This window comes from Mastigoproctus giganteus, chromosome 1 (assembly GCF_048544385.1).
Source record: "Mastigoproctus giganteus isolate SK-2022 chromosome 1, ASM4854438v1, whole genome shotgun sequence".
Lineage (NCBI taxonomy): Eukaryota > Metazoa > Arthropoda > Arachnida > Uropygi > Thelyphonidae > Mastigoproctus > Mastigoproctus giganteus.
The window spans coordinates 63,346,523-63,367,489 of record NC_143575.1 but is presented as its reverse complement, the minus strand read 5'-3'; the positions used below and the strand labels follow the sequence as shown (position 1 = coordinate 63,367,489).

The 20,967-nt window shown below is 38.9% G+C and overlaps 1 protein-coding gene across 5 annotated transcripts in view; it reads right to left on the bottom strand.

The window, feature by feature from the left end:
• The window catches only part of LOC150090857 (membrane progestin receptor gamma-like), a 269,443-nt gene that overhangs the window by 24,167 nt on the left and 224,309 nt on the right, over positions 1 to 20,967 (bottom strand). Inside the window, exon 1 of one of the 5 annotated variants that reach the window (XM_090373187.1) lies at positions 10,163 to 10,260. The exons of the other annotated variants lie outside the window; for them this stretch is intronic. The gene's annotated coding sequence lies outside the window, so the exon portion shown is untranslated. Of the gene's footprint in view, positions 1 to 10,162; positions 10,261 to 20,967 lie in introns of those variants that run through there. 5 annotated transcript variants of the gene reach the window in all.

Sequence of the window (20,967 nt, the reverse complement as noted above, 5' to 3'; positions counted from 1 at the left end):
ACCAGAAACCCAACTCCACCTTCACTCCTTTCACTGTTTCCATTGGTGTACAGCTGATTTCCACTTGATAAACTTACAAGTGATTCATTTCTTCTTCTTGTTTCAGCCAAACCGATGATATTCCAATTCACATTTTCTAATTCCTTTTCCAGCTCTAATATCCTGTCTTCACCGATGAGTGATCGTACGTTATAACAGGCCAAGTTCAATTTCCGTGCATGGCAGCCTGGTCGTACCCAGAGATTCTTAGCACCCTCTGCTTCCACTCTGATCCTCTCGCTGCCGTAAGAGGGAGAGTGAAAGCTGCTGGGGACTGAGGGCCATTTGTATTGTTGTGCTCTCATTGCTGGAGGGTTTGGTCTTTTCCTCTTCACGCTGACCAGGCTTCTAGGGAAGAGAACCACTCTACACGTTCGTTGCCACCTAAGTGACGTAACAGGGCTTACCATCGAGAAGGTGTGCGTGAGTGGATTTTAGGGAGGCAGGCCAACCGGACTTCTCCTAAATCTTCTGTAATAGAGAGAGAGAGATATTGGATCCATCAGTGTTTTAGGCAGAGTGTCTGATAACACACAGGATACCTGTTCCCCTCTAAGCCCCGTATGATACTCTCCAGAAATTAAAACAAAATTACTGTAATACAAATACATTAATGCCATAACTCACTCAACCTCATGATTCACACTTTATGTAAAGTTTGTAAATGTGTCCCTTACTGAGCTACACTTTTATTTTTCACCTTCTCCGAAATAAATAAATTTATATACAGTGTTGTTCTAATCCTTTCCCACTTAGAAAAACATTAATAATGCGGAAACTATAGGGCAGGGCTTTCCCAAAGTTTGGGGTTCCCCTTTGGGGGGGAGCACTTGGTTGTTTTGGGGTGCGCTTTTTTGTTTTTATGAAGCAGTTTTTAAAGAAATACGGACAAACCATACCACTAATCCATGTATGAAACGTATTTTATTTCGGTCTTTTAAATGTATTCATTTTTAAAAGTATGTATATTTATAGCTAAAATTTGTTAAATCTGTTTATTTGCACTTGTTCTGGAAGATGAGGCGGGAGTGCGTGTAATGTGGGAAATGTTTTAAGGGGCGCAAAGCATAAAAGTTCTGGGATCGAAGGATTCCGATGTTTGTTCATTGTCAAGATAAAAAGCTTGAATTGTAGCCGTAACGTAAGTAACCAAGTCCAGTAAGTTCATTTAAAAATATTTCCTAAAGATAAAGCACGTTTAAACTTTATTAACAGAATGGCGATAGTGGCATTGCAACCCTGTGATTCCTAAAGTGGGCAAAACCTCCCCCGGGAGGACTAAGAGGAAGGGGGGGCGCTGGAGGAGCTAGCTCCTCCTAGTGCATTGATTGCTTATTTACGATTGACCAGGCTTAGAGCCTAGGGCGAAACCGCCTTCCTCGCTTCGTATTTAAAGTTTTATTGCTCTTATCGCTTTCAAAACTATATTTCCTTTGGTTACTTCGTTTGTATTTACGATTCAGAGTTGTCGCAAGATAGCCATTTATTCAAAGTTCCACTGTACTGTTCCCCTCGTACTTCCCCTCGAAGTTCCACTGTACTGTTAGAAGAGGAGGAAGTAGTTCTGTCAGACAAAAAGATAAAATAACATTATGATATATAACTGGTAAAAACTAATAGCTATTAGTTTTCTTAAAAATGAAAAATCATATCTGTGGTAGGTAAAGGTTTGTGCACGTTTGGTAAGTAGTTATATATAAATATTTTAAGCTGGTTTTAGTGTTTTTTTTTTTTTTTTTTGTTTTGGTAGTTGTTGGCGCATCGGCTTCTGTGGCCATATTGCACCTCCCAAGGTTTTTGCAGTACTTTGATCCAAGCCTGAGGCGGGAATCGAACCCGCGACCTTTGGGTTGCCGGGCAGGTACTTTACCCACTCGGCTAGCCCGGTCGGCCTAGTTTTAGTGTGATCATCCAACTTGACTCCAGCTTACTAAACGTGGTAATTTAAGGCTACTACTGAGTGACTTCAAACTAGACATTGGGAAACTTCATCAAGCCCATCCATCGCATTCAGAATTTATTGAACCAAGCAGTTCAATATGTTTATGAAACCAAGGGGGCTCTAAGACGGTGGCTGTCATTTCTGTCTTTCATATGCCCTAAGACGGTGGCTGCCAAATTTTTTGGCAGCCACCGTCTTAGAGCATATGAAAGACAGAAAAATGTCTTAAGGCCTTCTTGTTTGAGAAGAATCGTATTAAATATTGTATGATTCAAAGAATTGATGAGGTCCAACAACAACAAACTCGATTAAAATTTTTTGAGACGATATATGCTCGCTATATATCTCCTGTTACTGGTATTCCCAGAAGCATTGTACATTACATAAAGCCTTAAAGGTAGGCCTCACCAGTTTCTTTATAAAATCAAACATCTGGCTTAACAGTTGTATAGTTCCAATCGATTAGAAGCACAAGACTGTTAAAGTCGTTGTGATTTTGTCCAGTGGAGGTCACTCATAATCAGTTAGTAGTTTGAAATTTGAATAAGGCAGTTAAGGAGACAGCAAAATTGTAAGAGAAGTGACTACAAAAAGGTTAAGAAACCCCCGATCTAAAGTGTTGGTGATATCATGGCAAGCAATAGCACTTTCAAGATTGTTTACGCGGCAGTGCGTGGGCTTGATAAACCTTATCAATCTCAACCAGGTACTAAAATTGGAAAATATTAATAAATCCGGAACTGTAATCTTTGCCAAAAAAAAAAAAAAAAAAAAGATTAAATATATTTTTTGTGAAAAGTTTATTCAACATATGCAAATACTGTTCACTAATTCTCATTGGTCCTGATATTCGGATGCCATGATTAATTACGAATCTACTTGAATTGTAATCGACAATGACCGCCTTAAAGAGCGAAAAATTTGGGTTTTTGTTATTCAAGGCAGTTTTGGATCCATTCCCCTCAAAGTTCCACTGTACTGTTAGAAGAGGAGGAAGTAGTTCTGTCAGACAAAAAGATAAAATAACATTATGATATACAATTGGTAAAGCAGAGCTGGAGTCTAAAAACTGCGGTATTCAATACTCCCAAACTTTTGTGATAATATTTGCCCGTGATGCCTATAGCATTATTAATCCAGCCTACAACTTCATGCTGGCTCTATCTTTTACGCAGGTGATTAGCGAGAGAAGTCTTTCTACTTTGAGTTCCATCAAAAATCGACTGCGAAGTCTATCGGAAGAACTTTCGGAAAAAGTCACGATAATGATCAACAGAAATAGACATTCTTATGAGCGTTGACCTGAACGAAAAAAAAAAAGTTAGTGAGTAACGTACTATAGTATTACGGAATTTGCTTATTCCATGAATAAAATATTTTATTTCATAAAATAAAATACGATGTTTCTCCATATTAAGAATAGCTGTACAAGTAACCCTTGTATAACACGGTAGTTAGGTTCCTATAAAATCTGGTGTTGTGCGAAACCGTATTATACAGGACTAAGAACCAATACAAATAGCGGGGGTTACGTCCCAAAAAGCTAACAAAAATATATTTTTTTATAACTATCGGAAACTTAATTTTTATTAAAAATAGTAATAACTGAACAAACGTCTTACAACTGTGATACATAATATGTCAGATAATGTACGTTCATTTAATTTTCTTCCTCTTCATTGCTGCTAAGCACAATCAAACGAGAACGTTTTCTCTGTTGCAGAATATCTTCACCTTTTGAACTTTCTTCTACATCAGGGGTGGCCAACTTAATTTGTGATGCGATCTACTTTTTAAAAAAAAAAAGGTGCCGCGATCTACCATCTTAAGAATTTCATTGCACGTGGTTAAAAAAGTTAATCAACACATATTGAAAAACGGTATTTATAAATTTTAAAATTAAATACAATTCAGAATTCTTATTTTAAATTCGCACGTATTTAAATTTTTAATTTATGTGAAGTTTGTGTCTTAATGTCATCTGCCAAGCTTTCAAAATCGGGGATATACTGTGATAAGGCCAACCGTAAAGAATCTTCTGTATGCAAGTCAGTAACAGTACAGCGATTCTTCGTCTTTGTTTGTTTCAAATACGAAAAGGTCGATTCACATAGATGTGTGCAACAAAAACAGGAATTTAAAAGTTCAGTGCATTTTTTTACATTTGGGTACTTTTCTCGGCAAACATATTTCTAAAAGTCTTTTTCTGATGATCTGGCTTTTAGAAAGATATCGTTTCGAAATGTAATAATTTCATTTTCAAGTAATATTTTCTCCATGTGAAAAACTGCGACTTTTTTCTGCAATTTACATTAAATGGATAAGAAATATATTAAGCAATATCTTCAATTGTTTTAAAATCACTGAATCTGGTTTCAAAGTCATCCACAACTTTCTCAATTTCAGAAACATATTTTTCACTATTAAATCCAAAAACAGGATATTTTTGCAAATGATCTTGCATATTTGCAAAATGATCGAATTTTTTTCCTTTGAGATTCTTAGTCATTGCCAGAAATTGATATTTATATGCAGAAATACTACTAATCATGTCACCCACATTTTTATTTTTTCCTTGTAATTCCAAATTCAGATCACTTAATTTACTGGTAAAATCTGACAAAAAAACCTAGATCACATAACCACTCCGTATCTTGTAGCTGCTAATTATCATCTCCTCCCCTTTGATCAACAAAATTTTAATTTCAATCAGCAAATTTAGAAATCTGAAGAAACTTACTCCGACTCAGCCACTTCACATCTATGTGTAATATCAGATCTGGTTCATTTTCAGTGAGGTGCATTTTGAAAAGTCTCTTTTGAAGAGATTGTCCTCTGATGGAATTGACGAACTTGAAAGCTATGTCCATAATACTTTTAGTATTTAATCTTTTGCTGGCTAACACTCGTTGGTGGATGATACAGTGGTAACTAAAATAATCTGGGAATTCATCATCCTTTTGGCACAATGCAATGACTCCGTTGAGATGCCCCATCATTGCTTTAGCTCCATCTGTTGTTATTGATAAGAGCTTAAGCATGGTAATTTAATTTTTTCATTAAAATTTTTGAATGCGTTAAATATATCAAGACTTCTAGTTCTTTCTTTTAACGAAACTGTACCCACAGTTCTTCTCTAGTGGCAGAATCGTCGAAAACCATAAGAATAAAAACGAGAAATTGAGCTATATCACTGACTTCTGTAGATTCATCCAGTTGTCAAGAAAAGGAAACACAATTAGTAATATGAGCATGCAATTTGTTCACTCACATTTTTACTAATTTTTTGGAAGTGTCGCATCACAATATTTCGAGATAATTGTAGATTTTGAAGAGCACTTTTAATTTCATTTTTGTTCGTAAAATTTTCAAAAAGATAATCTGTTATTTCTAAAAATGCGTCTGATGAAGTGACCATCAGAAAATGGTTTGCATTTTTTTGCAAGAAGATGAGTCACTTTAAATGATGCTACAGTTACTGCTTTAGATTGTAAATTAGGTGTCATGAAGAAATTTTGTTGTGCGAATAATCTGGATTTAAGTTTTAAGGTCACTATTAGGCGGAAAATCCGATTGGTATTTACCATGGAGTTGCGATGAACTGCCGTTCTAAATTTCCTCTTTCGGATATAGCCACGGAAGCATTGCAAATCGAACAACAACATTTTTCTTTTATCATTACAAAGTATTCTAGTTCCCACTCTTGATGAAAATGATACGTTTTACTCTTTTTCGTAGTATTCATTTTAAATCAAAGGGTATTAAATTAACGTATAGGTACTGCCCAGTTATTAATATTAAGTAAGCTAAATAATATAAAGCGTTTAGGGCATAAGCCTCAAGCAATGGAAAAGTCTAGACTATGTATAAGTATAGTGCCAAAGTATCAATAATACATAGCCAAATCTGAATTAACAGAATATTAGCAAAGTGGCATCGTTTTAAGTTATCTCATATTGTGAATACCTTCACAACGAGTTGCCATGATATTGCACTACTTCGAATAAGTAACGCTTCACCTGAGGAGAAGACTAATGTTACTTATTCTCAGATGGATACCACCACCCAAACGGCACCGTTTCAGGGCTATTTTGTATTTGTGTGGGATAATAACTCGACTATCCAGTTGTCCCTATTAGACTTAGAAAAGCAAAAAAGGTAGAGGGAAAGTAGGAGTGGAAGAGGAAAAGAAACGGTGTAGAAGAATGAAAGGGAGGGACAGAACTCCAACTAACACCACTCAAAAACTCAAACTACTTGCATAGGCAATGCTTCCCCAGTGGAGAAGGCTGTTGTTACCTATTCTTGGAAACTCTGGACATCATCAGGCTCCCCCTGGTGCCGTTTCAGGGCTATTTGGCCCTTCTTCGGTGGGTGTGTAGGTACCCGAGTGATGCAATGAAGGCAAAAAAGTTATAAAGTATAACTCCACAATATGAGAGATGCCTGATGGTGTATGATGTATTTAGACTATAAAGCCTTTAGGGCATAAGCCTCAAGCTATGGAAAAGTCTAGACTATGTATAAGTATAGTGCGAAAGCATCAATAATACATAGCCAAATCTAAATGAACAGAATATTAGCAACTTAAAACGATGCCGCTTTGCTAGTTAGCAAAGCGGCATCGTTTTAACTGACTTAGCAAGTTCTGCTATCGCACTGGTTCCGTTTTCTGGCGGTTCGACCATATTTCCCGAGTGAACTGACTCTGGCCATATATTTTTCCAACACGCACATGTTGACGGTTTTACTTCTTTGAGCGATAAAGCTATGATTCCGATATAGTATACAATTGAAAAATGTTTCCATGCCTCCATCACTTCAATAGATTCGGAATCAAATTTTTCCAAAATCCATTGTAACGATTTTCTGATGTAATAAGTTTTAAAGGTAGATTTAATACCTCGATATAATGGCTGAATTAAAGAAGTTGTATTAGGTGGTAGGAATATTACTTCAGCATTTTGGATGATTTAAATTTTTTGGTGGCCTGGCGCCGTTATCCAGTAGTAATAAAACTTAGAAATCTAGATTTTTCCGTTTTAAATAGTTTTCCACTGGCACAAAAAAATTTAGAAACCATTCTTTAAATAAATCCGCAGTTAGCCAAATTATGCTTATATTAAGTTCGTTAAGCATAATTTAGGGCTGGAATTTAATTCTCAACAAAGAAATTATTCCAATACGATTCATAAAAACCAAAATAACTTTACAAAACCTTTAAAGTCACGAATTGCACGCTTCGAAGTCACAATTTTTTATGGTCTAAAACAAGCACAAGTTCAATAAGCATATTATTATTATTAGCTATATGGTGCAAGGAAGCCTGAGACTTTCGCTGCCCTAGCCAAAAAAAAAAAAAATTCTTGAGTTACTGGGGCTCACATCTGGTGAGTATGCCGTGTTACCACCGTACTCTCACATCTGGTGAGTATGGTGGTAACACGCTCACAAAATAAAATATGGGGATTTTCCAATAATTTTTTTCGCATAACGACTAGTGAGTTAACGGCGGAAATTCACAAAAACAGAATGGAAATTTTGAAAAATTCCTCCAACATAAATAGTAGCAGGGTTTTCTCCGCACAAAAAGCTCAAAAATACCGTGTTATGTTTGCTGAAATTCTCTAACCTTTTATATAAATACCGTGTTGTGATTATTGCCGCAATTTATTAGTCGTGTTGTAGAAGTGCCGTGTTATACGGGGGTTGCCTGTATTCTCAATTTTAGGTTTTCGTATTGTGTATGGCGAATGAGACTCTGGCCTTCGGCACCAATTCACCATGGATCATCTAATGGAGTTATAGCAAAGTCTCAGAATTACTGAATCTAGCATTCATTTTAAAAAAATCGCTACATTTGCTATTATCTGATTTACATTAAATCACTAATAAATGATATCAAAGTCAGATAATATTATAAAATCCAACTATTGTAGTCAAATACTGTAAGAACTTCAGGCTTTTCTATAATAATTTAATAACTGATTTTATTCAAAAATTTAATTATGATGGATGGTTGGCAAGTTCGAGTGCCTCGTTATGGGAGACTTCAATCTGCTCCTTTATTGACTGGCACAACTGGGAGGGATGTCACCATTAGAGACAATTTTAAAATTAACTACATTTCTGGACAAAATTAACAGAACAAAATGTTTTTCATGAATATTTTACTGGGGACAGTATCGCTGAGTATTTGATATAGGAATCAGATTTAATAATATGCATCCTGGCATTCAAATTCCGAGTATCCTATAGGAATCAACCACCTTACAAAGCCACCCATTATGTAAATTATTCATGTCTATAAAAACATTGGTTGAGACCACATCACTTCATTCCCGTTTTTTGACTTGCTCAGTAGGAAAGCCACGTGTACAGTACTCAGGACGGCAAGTCATCATCGTTTAGATCAGTTCTTCTCAAACTATCTGTGGCTAAGTACCAGTTTCTTTTATTTCAGATCGGTCGGGGACTGGTAACGTCCGCGAACAATTTTCAATTCGTTGGGGATCTGTAACAAACAGTTTACGGACCGGCACTGATCCGCGGACCACACTTTGTGTAGCACTGGTTTAGATGATTCTTTGAGATGACGGGCCGTTGGGCAACTTGAAGATGGGTAGGCGTAGGTGACACGTTTGCTTAATATGTCAGGTAGTGTCGTCTCGGTACTGCGGAAGCAGTTTCAGGAGACAGGAACCGTTACAAGAAAAGCTGGCCATGGTCGCCCGAGGGCTACATAAACCAGAACAGAGCGCTGTCTCTAACAACAACACGGAAACCTACGATGTGCTGTCATCAACTGCTTTTTTAAGGTTTCTGCAGCCACAGGTGAAAATATTTCCAACCGGATTGCGTTAAGAAGGCTCGATTCAAGTCGATTCTATTCAAGGAAGCCAGTGGTTCGTCCGCTGTAGAACTTGTCGAAACTGGTGCCATGAATATGCGACTTGGACAAGCAGGGTACAGTCCTTCTCTGATGAGTCCCGTTTTAGCCTACAAACAGATTCTAGATATTTCATCTGTAGACAATGAGAATGCGGTACCATCCCTCCAACATCATAGAAAGGGACACTTATGGTGGAGACTGTGTTCTCGTGGGGGCGGAATAATGATCAACGGCCGAACCAATCTTCATATTTTTGATAGGGGGTACCGTAACTTCGCAGAACCGAGCCAGAACAGATGCTCGAACCCTATGTGCGACTTTTTAGGGGTGCAGTTGGCCCAGATTTTCGTTTCTTGCACAACAACGGTTTAGTTGTTGTGCAAGAAACGAAAATCTCCACCACATTAGTTCTGTGCTATAAAAATTCCTCACGTCGATAACGTGAGGAATTTTTATAGCACAGAACTAATGTGGTGGAGGAATATCTTGAAACTGAAGATATCCAACGACTGCCGTAGCCAGCACGATCAGCAGACATAAATCTGATCGAACATGTGTGGGATGCCTTTGAGTGTCGCACGCCGACAACCAACTTCTCGGTTACTTGGTGAGTTAAGGTCTGCACTGGGAGAAGAATGGGATTTGTTGCCACAGACTGTTATAGACACCCTTATATCGAGCATGGTGCACTGCTGTAAGGCCTGTTTAGCGGTTGGAGGGGATCATACGCCGTACTGATATCATGTGACCATATTTTCGAGTATCTTGTATCGATTTCTGTAGTGTGAAATTTTGGTAATTCTTATACAACCACTATAAATATCCCTTATACCTTCATCAGTGCATAAATCATAAGTGTGGCGCACTATAGTCATAGAAACTGATGCTCAAGTAAAATATCCAAACCAACCAACTTTATACCCTCCCGAAGTTTCTCGCTGTCTCCTCATTTCATCGTTATTCTATGGTACACCACCATACCAAATTTTGTCCCGCTTTATCGCAAGCTGCAAGATTTACACCACGTTTCCTACGTGTTCTGTTAATTTTGTCGAGCAATGTAGATGATTTATCAGCATGTTAGGAAAAGAACTGGGAACAAGAATTTACTAGACCTAATCATTACCTGTCTGTGATTCGAGTATTATTATAGCATTATTATTAGTGCAAACAGATGTCAAGGAGGGCTCATGGTGTCCCCTCAGTGATTTATGGAACAGTTGCTTGTAGGGAGGTAAGGGACTATAATATCACTATACACTCAGTGTCACTGAATTATAAGCACCAACCTAATACCGTGTTGGGCCTCCGTTCGCACAGATAACAGCCGGTATTCGTTTAGCCATTGATTCCACTCGATGTCTGAAAACATCCGTTGCGATCTGCGGCTATGCTGCCTGCAAGACTTTCTATACAGTCGTAATAGATGACGGTTGTACAAAGGGTACTAGGAAAGTTTTGCAATATGACGCAACAATGAATCACAGGAAGCTGCTTGTTGCTGCATATTGAGACATGTTCATACGTGCCTAGTAGCCGCCGCGCCAAGTCGATGGGCTCAGTTATTCATTAGTAGTGAGAGTGTAAAGTGCTTGCGATGGCATCGTAGTCACGAAATGAGATAAGGACAGTTTTGCGGCATAATTTCGTGCGTGGTTTAACCATAGACCAGTGCTTAGAAGAAATGACTCTTGCACTAGATGATGATTGTCCACATCGTACAACGATATTCAGGTGGTATAGAGAATTCCAAAGGGGAAATTTCACTCTGGAGGATTCTGAGAGGCCGGGAAGGCCACGAACATCAGTTACGGAGGAAAACGTTACTGCTGTGAGGAAAATGCTTGACGAAAACAGGCGAGTGACCTACCAACAGATAGAGGATACTTCGGGCCTAAATGCACCAGCAATTCGTTCGATTCTGCAAGATCATTTGCACGTGAAGAAACTTTGTTCTCTCTGGGTGCCGCATCAACTGACTGAAGAGCAGATGACACGACGTGTGACTTGGTGCCAGGAGATGTTAAAAAAGTTTGATAAGGGACAATCTCGGTATGTGAACAACATCGTGACAGGTGACGAGACTTGGCTGTACTATTACGATCTGCCGACCAAGGCTCTAAACAAAGTTTGGGTCTTTGATGATGACGACACACCCGTAATTGTCAGAAAATCCCGATCTGTAAAGAAGAAAATGATAGCTGTATTTTTCAAATCGAGTGGAATTGTGGAACGTGTCGTTTTGGACACGCAGAAGACAGTCACAGCTAAGTGGTATACTGAACAATGTCTGCCTAAAGTCATTGGATCTATGAAGAACCTGCGGCCAAAGTCAAGAATGGACACCTGGTACCTCCATCATGATAATGCTGCAGCTCACCGCGCCAAAGCCTGCACTGAATATTTGACCACGACAGGACTGAAACTTCTCGAGCACCCTCCCTACAGCCCAGACCTTGCTCCCTGCGACTTTGCACTGTTCCCGCACGTGAAAATGAAGCTAAAAGGGAGGCGGTTTTCCAGTGATGAGGACCTTCTACGGGCTTGGGACAACGAGTGTGCTTTACTCCCTAGTGAAACTTGGCAGAACTGGTTTAAAGATTGGTTTCGGAGGATGGAGAGGTGTATTGAATGTAGAGGAAATTACTTTGAAAAAATTAAATAAACAAAGCTGTATTGCAAAACTTTCCTAGTACCCTTTGTATGTCCATACGCCTCACTTCCCGTTCCTAAACATCCCACAGGATGTTCAATTGGATTGAGGTCTTCTGACCACTCGTGCAGAGTGCTGGCCCAATGACACGGGCATTATCGTCTTGGAAGATTCCATTTCTGTCCGGGAAAAAATGCAACATGCCAGCCCTCGTGAGTAGCACAGTCGGTAGAATCGCCGTTCTCCCCACACCGGGTGGAAAAGACTTGAGTTCGACTCCCGTCGATAACGTGAGGAATTTTTATAGGGCTTTTTCAAAACGTGGGTTAGTCCGTCTCAGGCGAGGGTAGCATGGTTTTTTGTCCAAAAAAAAAAAAAAAAAAAAAAAAAAAAAACCAGTAAAACGACCACAGAACACGCAATTCACAGACAGTATATACGGAGCAATATGGCCTTAGTTGCCGATGCTCCTAAAACCCTATTACAATAACAATAGCAATATGCCAGGGTGAAAATGGTTTCCTAAGGGCTGCCGATACTTATGTGTATTCTTGTCCCTAGACTTACCACCTCTGTATTCTGTGGGCAAAAAATAATCTTAAACTGTTAGCCTGGAAGTGTATGTGTAGGTAGTGTTAGTGTAATGTAATATCAGGCTACTTTGCCACCAAGTAGCAGCCACCACATGGGTAAATACCCTGGTGCCCATCCCTGGCACGGGGAACTCAGCCTCGATCTACCAAATCAGTCTGTGCTATTCAGCACTAAAATCCCACACCCACCAGTGGTATTGCAAGACGGGTGGGTGCCAAGGGCTGGATAGACCTCACCAGTAAGACGGCCCACCCGCACCAGGGTCCTAGTTGTTGCTAGCTGTGAGCAGCATAAGCGATGGGTCCATGACTTGTGTTGCTTGCGCCACACATGAAGGCGTCCGTCGACGTGTTTCACCAGCTATTTGGTTTCATCCGACCAGCACACTCGTTCCAGTGCTCCAGTGTGCCCAAGTAGCGTGCTGTTGACACCATAGCATTCTCCGTCGACAATGATCAGCGGTGAGGGAATAGTGTCTCTTGGGTCGTCTACTGTGGAACACCATACGTTTGAGTGTGCAGTGTATTGTCATTTGGGATACTGCATTTGGGATATTATATTGCGATGTCCACTGTCACACAGTGACCAGCCATTGAGCCAGTACAATGCGCTGCGCCCTTTGCTCACCACGAAGATCTACCTTGCATAATCCTTTCTAGTTCTGTCGGCGGGAGTTTGACCCGTTCGACACCATTCTTTGTTCACCTTAATCACAGTGGGCCATGAACAACCGAGAAGACATGCCGTTCCGATAGCAAACAGCCAACACACAAGTTCCCACGATCAGAAAGCATGTTGCGAAAATAGGCCATAAAAGTTCCTAGTGTTATTGATGGAATTCGAACTCAGCCTTTCGTTTTTTATCCGGTGTGGGTGGACGGCGATTTTAAATACTATGCTACTGCGAGAGGAAACCATGAAGGCATAAATTCAAAGCTCTTGTGGTAGTAGTACAGTGAATATAATCACATCCTCCCACACAAAATACACACAAACCGACGTCATTCACATATATGGCCCATTTGTAGTGATACTGTTCTTCACAGAGATAAGAGGAGTTGAACTGACTTCTAGGAGCCGCCCTTTACATATACACATGTCCACATCCTCCCACACAACAACTACTATTTTCCCCATACTTTACTTCATTAAAAACATGGGGTACTCTGAACCTACGACCTTGTCTTTCTTCTTACTGAGGGAGGGATGGGCTCTCCGTTCCCGCAAGTTATCCTTCTTACCTGTGGTGGATGACTACAACTTGCATCCACCACTTTATACTTTATCGTGAAACAGGTGGGTATATGGAATGTGTTAGGGTAACTAATAATAAAGATAGGTACATGTATACCAATGCTAGCAGTATAGTAAATAAATTTTATGAATTTGAAGTGTTGGTCAAGACATCAAAGGCGGATATTGTTGGGATAGCAGAGACGTGGTGTCACACCGATATAAGGAATGCAGAACTGGAATTTGGGGAGTAAAATGTGTACAGAAAGGATAGACAGGATAAGAAGGGAGGAGGTGTTATTTGCTGTTAACTAGAAAAACATAAAATCAAAAGAAGTGCATCCAGTTGATATAGATGAACAGTGCACTGTTGAGTCAGTTTATTGTTACATAAGCACTGTGAAAGCAAAAATGAGAGTAGGAGTGTGTTATAGGCCTAATGACTCGAATGAGTACAATGAACAATTGTACAGAGAAATAGTGGGCTAGTAAATCAGAATGTCTTATAATGGGGGATTTTAACTTCCCAGATATTGACTGGAACTTGTGGATTAGTCACTCACACACTAGTAAGACTTTTGTGGATTTATTGGATGATTATTTTCTGCAGCAGCATGTTCGAGAGGCAACCAGAGAGGGTAATACTCTTGATCTGGTTATCAGCAGTGATCATTCGTGAAGTAAGAATTTGCAGATAAAGGAACCACTAGGTGGCAATGATCACAGTGTACTGATGTGGGATTTACTTAAAAATATAATTACCATCAGGGATAAAGGAAAGGGTTTTTGCTTCCGTAAAGGTGAGTACAGTGGTCTCAACTGACGATGTTACCAACAGTAAATTCTAAGTGGGAAGCATTCAAGGAATTAATCGTGGATGCTACTAAAAGTTTCATACCTATTAAGAAATATTGTTCAAGGTTTAGGCCTAAATGGTTATCAAATGAATTAATCAGACTCGTGACAGAGAAGAAAAATGCATGGGATGCATATAAATTATCAAGCGACTCAGAAGCCTATGGCAGATATAAGCTAGTCTGTAATCAGGTCACTAAGGAGGTTAGGCAGGCGAAGGCAGATTACGAGAAATCCTTGGCAAAAGATGCTAAGAAAAACAGCAAGGATTTCTTTACTTATATAAACTCTAAAAGGAAGGGGATGAATCTGATTGGTCCACTTGACATCGATGGTTCGACTATTGATGATCCTGCTCAGATAGCAAACAAACTGAATGAGTATTTTGCATCTACATTCACACATGAGGAATTATTAAGGTTTGAAAATGGCAGAAGGTTATTAAATTGTAGCAGGATACTTAATGATTTTGTAATAACTGAAAGCAAAGTGGAGGAGAAATTGTTGAAGTTAAACATAAGAAAGGCACCTGGGGTGGATGGTATCTATCCAGTTACATTAAAGGAGGCGGCAAAGCAACTAAGCAATCCCTTAGCCATAATTATGAGAGCATCCTTGGACTCAGGGGAGGTCCCCACGGACTGGAGATGTGCAAATGTATCTCCAATTCACAAAGGGGGATCGAAGGGTGACACGAGTAATTACAGACCAGTTAAACGTCTGTTCCGGGTAAAATAATGGAGTCACTGGTTAAAGATGCATTGCAGGATCATCTAGACAAGACTGCAGCAATAATTCAGACACAGCATGAGTTTGTTAAGGGAAAGTCTTGTCTGACAAATTTGATAAGATATTATGATGTGGTTACAAAGGAATTGGATGCAAAAAATAATTTTGATATCATATATTTGGATTTCAGAAAAGCTTTTGACACTGTTGCGCATGGAAGACTATTGTACAAATTGGAGCAGAATGGTATTAAGGGTAAGTTGCTACAATGGATAAAAGGATGGTTGAGTGGGAGAAGACAGAGGGTGGTAATTAATGGGTCCTGCCCTTCGTGGACTAATGTTATTAGTGGAGTCCCACAGGGTTCGGTGTTGGGTCCTCTGTTGTTTTGTATATTTATCAATGATATTGATGAAGGTATATCAGGCTTAGTGTCGAAGTTTGCAGATGATACAAAGGTTGGCACAGGGTTGTTAATGACAGTAATGGCAGTGTGCTACTGCAACAGGATCTGGATAATTTGGGCAGATGGGCTAAGAAGTGGCAACTGAAGTTTAACCTTAACAAATGCAAAGTACTGCATATGGGTAGAAGTAACCCCAGAGAAACGTACCAACTGTGTGGTACTACACTTAAGGTGGTAGAAAATGGAAAAGACCTGGGAGTAATTGTGCAGTCAGATATGAAGTTTTCTGAGCAATGCAGACAGGCCATGGGGTTTTGTCAATGATATATAGGAATTTTACTAGCAGGGAGGAGGTGATTGTCCCTCTGTATAAGGCAATGGTCAGCCCATGCCTTGAGTACTGCGTACAGGTCTGGAGGCCTCATTTTAGGAAGGATGTAGATTTGCTTGAGCGTGTACAGAGAAGGGCAACAAGATTGGTGAGGGGAATGAAGGGATCCTCTTACCAAGAGAGGCTTAAGTTCTGCAAATTGCAGTGGCTGGAGACTAAGCACCTGCGCGGTGATCTGATTGAGGTGTATAAGGCCTTGAATGGGTTGAGCACGCTGAATTCTGATGGGATCCTTCCACTTGTTCAGATTACGAACTTAAGGGGGCATAAATTCAAACTTCCATCTGTCGTTGTGGAAGTTGATAGATTAAATAAATTTAAGGAGGAACTGGACAGGCATTTGGAGGGAATGGTGTGATTTTTTTTTTTTTTTTTTGGCTGATGCTGCATAAGCTCATACACTTGCTTTCTTGCATCAGATGCCACTACTACTTCACCTGTTGCCATTCAGCTCTGTTTCTATACCCCTAGTGCTTCTCTTCAATAAAAAAAAAAAATATATTATTTTTTTTATTTATTAACTTTTTTGGGCCCTCCCTGAGAAGTTATGGTGACCCCGCTAGAGAACTTGTTCTTCCTACTTCCTGGCTCGGCACCACGTGTCACTGGATGGACAACAGTGAATTGGTGGTGTTCCTTGAGCTCCCTGGATAAGAGGCCAGATGAACAATACAACAACACCACCCATAACTAACGTTACACAAACACACTAATCCAAACTCTCTATCCTTTTCAGAGTATTGTATGCATCGCATGATAGTATTATGTGACGCATTATAACGCCACATCTTACTATTCCTTCACTTGATATCCCGGGCTGCTAGTCATTTTACGACATTTTCCCACCGAATGGAAAAACAATCAAATTGAATCCGGTCGATAACACTAGGAATTTTTATGACATTTTCCCCAACATAGCTGAGTCAGTTAGTCTTAGGAGCGGATTGCATGGTTTTCCTACTGGAAAACCTTTTTTTTTTTTTTTTTTTTTTGCCCCAACCAAATAGCAAACCGACAGAAGAACACACAATTACAGACATAGACATAATGCTGTCGCCTCATAGCTTTAGTTGCCTTGCCGCTTAGCACACCTAACATAAATTCAAACTATGGTAGGAGGTGTTGAGTGGATTTTATAAAGTTTTGCTATTTATCATTGGAATAAACTGCTTCTATGGGTAGTTGGGGCTGACAACTTGGAAAAATTCAAAAGCCAGCTTGGATCAGTACCTACAGGAAGGAAAGGATATTCATCTAGTCATTTCTCAGAGCAGGACGACCACTCTTTGTCTCTTTTCAGGAGAACCCTCCTACTCTCTTCTGTTTCCTGCCATTCCTCTCTGCCTACTTCAAGTATCCCTTCCCCCATCCATTTCTTAGATATTTCAAGAGCAAGCCTTCTGCTAAGTTGATGCCGGAGGTGATCAAGTAAGAGTTCCATGGTTGACGGCCAGCTAGCTTCCTTGTAGTGTGGACGAGAATCAGGTGGCAGCCTTCCTAGTGATCCCTGCTCCCAATTTGCTGAGAGGCCAGTCAGAATAGCATGACGCCAAACACGATGTTATCAATGCACATATCTGCAGTTTTTCGCTTGCAGCCCAGAAGCACCAGTGGATATGAGGAGAACCTCTGGAATCGCATCAGTCCAGACACACACGTATCCACGTGGATATGTATTTGCCTCAACTGATATTCACCTACAGCAAGAGGGAAATAGATTATGATTAAAATTTTTGTCTGATTCAGCAAAAGCCTTTCTTCCTTGTTTTAATTAATTAAAACAATGTGAAACTATTAATGAATGGTTTATTAAATCATTATTTGGTCGTCCCTCTACACATAAAGTTTTCTTCCTAGTGATATTTATTGGAGCCAATGAGAGAAGAGAGCGGGGAAATTACGTCATTATGCGAAATTATGCGCAGGTAAATAATTACATGGGTCATTTCCTGATTGGGTCATTTCCTGATTAGATTTTGATCAGTGCGTTATAATGTTAGTATAATGTTATTGTTATACAAATAATAACAAAACTATACAAATATTTACAAAAAACTAAAATATTTACAAAATACTCAACTATTTACAGTCACTCTACTATATCGAGACGATGGGTCCCTTCGTCAACTGACATTAATACTGTATACAAAAAACGTTACAATGGAACATGAAACGATCCCCCGGCGTGGTCATGTATTAGACAGTGATGTTGTTATTTTGGTTTTTAGGAGCATTAGCAACTAAGGCCATATTGCTCCGGGATATGCGGTGGTCATTCCGTGACCTTTCCGCATCCTACGCACTGCGGCTCCTTCCCACCTGGCTACGGAGGCGCCATTAGACAGTGAAGTACATGCAAGAGGTTGGTGACGGTTCAATGGAAGGAACACAAATGGGTTACTGGACAGAACAGAAACTTGCTGTTGACAATGTAGGGCACATACATGGGACGCATGCCAACGTTCGTCGCATTGCAAGACAACTTTCTCCATAACGTACACCAACCTCGTGCACGTGCTTCACCGTCTAATACATGACCACGCTCGTTATCATTTGATGTTCCATTGTAAAGTTTTTTTGGATATTAATAAGAAGGGACCCATCCTCCCGATGTAGTTTGTAGATAGTTTAGTATTTTGTAAATATTTCAAATATTTGTGTAGTTTGTAAATAGTTTAGCCCTGCTCTTTCAGATGCAACAATATTCCTTATGCATTATGGAACCTGAAGCAAAAGGCCTTTTCCTAAGTGACCTATGAAAACGCAAGTAGATAATTACATAGTTATATTTATTCGACCTTGAGAATGCTGCGTGGTGGGGTAGCCAATGGGAGGAGAGGAATGCAGATCACGTGGTACAAGTGGGCAGGGAAGTTACATCACTACAAATGCACGGGTAAATAATTACATAGGTCATTTCCTGATTAGATATTCGACAGGTGTCTTATGTTTGTTTGTTTGTTTGGTTTTTTAAGGAGCATTAGCAACTAAGGCCATATTGCTCCGGGTCATGCGGTGGTCATTCCCTGACCTTTCCGCATCCTCCGTATTTGGTGGTGACGGGCTCGAACCCCGGTTTAATCAAGAAGCGTGTGCTACGCACTGCTGCTCCTTCCCACCTGGCTACGGAGGCGCCAGGTGTCTTATGTAGAATAGATTTGACTTACTCCGTCATACCTCTACATTTTACGTAGAAAAGCGTCCGCAGGGGTTAGCGAGCAGGGGGCGAATACCCCTAGTTAAATAAATTAATAAAAATTAGTATACCACTAATTAGAGGTGTGGGTGCGCAAAAACAATGTTCTCGTTTCGCGCATAAAAGTTATCAGTTTACTAAATGCATAAATCATGAATTACTATTTGTTTATTATGTTAATCACAGCAAAAAAGTTAAATATGTGTTATATTTGAATTGTTATTAAAATCGAGGAAGAAATAAATAAATGCATAAGAAAGCGTTGCCTTATACTATGATTATTTTTAACTCATTAAATCAGATCCTGAAATACGTGTTGCATATCACGCGCTGCTGATTACAAAGGATTACAAAACATATAGTGAAGTATGTACTTAAGATGAAGTTAAAACAGTTATTTTTATATAGTATATCACTAGGTAATCAATTAATCATTAAATGGTAACAAGATAATTAGTTATTTATTTTTGCTTCTGTTAATCACAAAAAAATTAAATTAATTAAGAAACAAAAAAATTCTGTACTAGGTACATAATGTGTCCTACGGTTAGCATATTTAACGTGTTTTACATTTAAGAGTAATCGGAAGGCTTGAAAAACCTTTTAATTTTCAAATATTACTAAAATTCATGGATAATAATATAACAATGTTTTTATTCTGTTAATAATAATTACATGTCGGTTACTGAAAGTATTGGTCTGTGATTACTAAAGTAGGATTATATAATTTTTACATTGAAGAGATTTTAGTTTACGACTAAATACACCATCTATAGTTGTTCCATTACGTGTAGTATTTATCGAAAGATCTGAGGACATGTCCAAGTTGAAGAATGTTTTCATAAATGTGCAGAACTCTTTTCCAGCCTCACAGTTTAATTGTAAAGAAAAAAATTACATTGAATCTGAAAACACCAGATGACTTGAAACCAGATGCATTTTCGAATTAACGCATTTCCCAGTTTCCGAAAGTTTTTTGTACCTTAAAAAAAAACCTTAATATTTCTGTTTTTAAATTCGTTAGCTTCCCACGATATGCTATATGTCCGCATTATCCCGTTTATTACACGAGAAAATTTCCTTGATCACATGTTCATATTTTTCACTATCCTGGAAAAACTACTGTAATTTTCAGAGGTTTGAAAGTTTTTCCTCTAGTATAGAGCTAAGATGAAGCTCCGTTCCAAATTTCGCTAAATTTGGTCTAGTAGAAGATAAATTATTTTTGCCATCATACAAGTATGATTGCAACAATACAAGTTACAATACTGGAGTAAGCTGAAGATGGCGTCACTTCCGTAACGCTTTTCGCATGACGGTTTTTCGTTACAAATTTTTTTTGAATAACGCCAGTAAAAACGTTTTTAACGTCAAAAATATAACGCGCCAGGGATGTAACGCACTGCGTACATTAACTAACTTGTTGAGCATTGCACACTACTTTTCGTCAAATTCTGTATTACATTATTTATTTTACAATTCAATATTTTATTTCGTTCTGACTAGGGACCATATTTAAGTTCTATATTTACTTCCTTATTATAATATGAAAAATACCTCTTATAAAAAATAATCAGGATCCATGTACTCAAGTTAATTCGGATTTGTAGATAAATAACTTACGTTTGGTGCACTCTAGCACCTTTAACGTGAAGCCTACAAAAACCAGTAACTTCAAATACTTAAGGTATCGTTTAAGTGGAGCTCTTTACGATACCGGTTAAAGAATAATACATAATCAGATGGCCTTCGTAACGGATGCTACTTTTAGAAAGATAATACTCATCCAGTTCAATGTTCAACTCAAAATATATGTTGCACAACGTATAATCAGAGCAGTAATAAAAATGTATATAAAAAAGTAAGATTAGTTACCTAAAGCAAAAGAGGAGAAGATTGAGAATGATAGCAAAAAAACTATATTAAGGTGAGGTCATGAGCCATCAGTGATCTTGTCAGTTGCGCTGCAGGTAACTGAAAGAGAAAACCCGAGTTTATCGAATGGGTAAAAATCCTTCCTCTCTTGGAGACCGACTA